Below are 1345 nucleotides of genomic sequence, written 5' to 3' on the forward strand. Positions count from 1 at the left end.
CAGCGCTCGGCGAGGGGACGCGGCTGACGGCCGGCGCGGAACGATGGACACCGAGCCCGAGCTGGGGGCGTAAATCCCAGGTTTAGATGCTGCCCTTCTGCACAGGCTGCCTTAGGGGAGGGGGACGGAAACCTTTTGTGGTCTCGGCGCTTCCCGCGCCGCAGCGTGTGCTCGAGGGAGCGGGCGGCACACGCCGAGTCGCCGAGCGCGGCTCACCCGCCACGGGAGCTCTCCTGAGGAGCACGGGAGCTCTCCTGAGGAGCACGGGAGCTCTCCTGGGGACCACACGGCCACACCCCCTGCCCCGAGGGTTTCTGCGTCGCTCCGAGAGCTCGGCGTCGTGCGGCCATTGCAGCGGGCGGGCGTGGGAAGGGTGCCTGGGGAGGCACCACGCAGCTTCAGCTGGCCTGACGGTTCAGAGAAAGCGAACGTGCTGTTCCTGATCATCTTTTGATTTGCCTGTGCACTGGAAAGAGGTGTGCTAAGAAGCCTGAAAAATTCTGTCTGTCTCGCATAACAAATTCCCTGATGAAAAGGAGATCTCTGAACTTTTTTTGGTCGTATTGACAGTCTCACGCTTTTCTAGAGGAGAGTAACAAGTCATTGGACTCTCTTCCCAGGGGTGAGGGAAGGGAGAGCTTGCCTGCACAGCTTCCATAGGGTGTTGAGAAGGATCTCACACATCTGAGGCTGAGAGGAGGTGCCAGGGCATGTCTCGGACTTGAGCTGCTGCAGGAAGAGGAGAGAACGTGCTTGCAGTTGGTTTCTTTTTGTTCAGACATGGTTTAGAAGCAAGGAACTAAAATGCCTCCTCCTCCAGAGCCGCTCGCTGTTTGAGTGAGGGGCTCGGATGCAGCTGCTGCACTTAGCAGAAGAAAATGAAGGAAGGTCGAATGCGAGCGTGCACCAAACACCCAGCAGGACTGACTGTGTTGGGTGCACAGCATCCTGATTGCTCCGTGTCTCCCCGGGCCCCCGGCGCAGCGGTGCAGTCAGAGCCCCCGGAGCAGCCCCCCCGGTCCCAGCAGCGCCCACATCACTGCTGAAATGGCAGTGCCAGGACTCTCGGGGTCTCTCCCACCTCTGCTCCTCTTAACACCCTGACGGCGAGGAGGAAAACAAAAACCAAACCCTTACCATGGTTTGCCTCTTTCAGGACTGCTTGGGGAAAAAAAGTACAAGCCCTTCTTTTCTCCCGCTGCAGCTTGTGTGCTTTCTTTGTCTTGCATGTCTTCCTGCGGACAGCTGCTGTAGCCTGGCTTCTGCTGCTTTTCTGCGAGTCCGTCCTGTCCGTTCTGTGTCCGGGCTGCATGGAGATGCCTTTTCCCCGTAGCCGCTCGGCGCC

The sequence above is a fragment of the Merops nubicus genome, unplaced genomic scaffold, assembly GCF_000691845.1.
Source record: "Merops nubicus isolate BGI_N331 unplaced genomic scaffold, ASM69184v1 scaffold15985, whole genome shotgun sequence".
Lineage (NCBI taxonomy): Eukaryota > Metazoa > Chordata > Aves > Coraciiformes > Meropidae > Merops > Merops nubicus.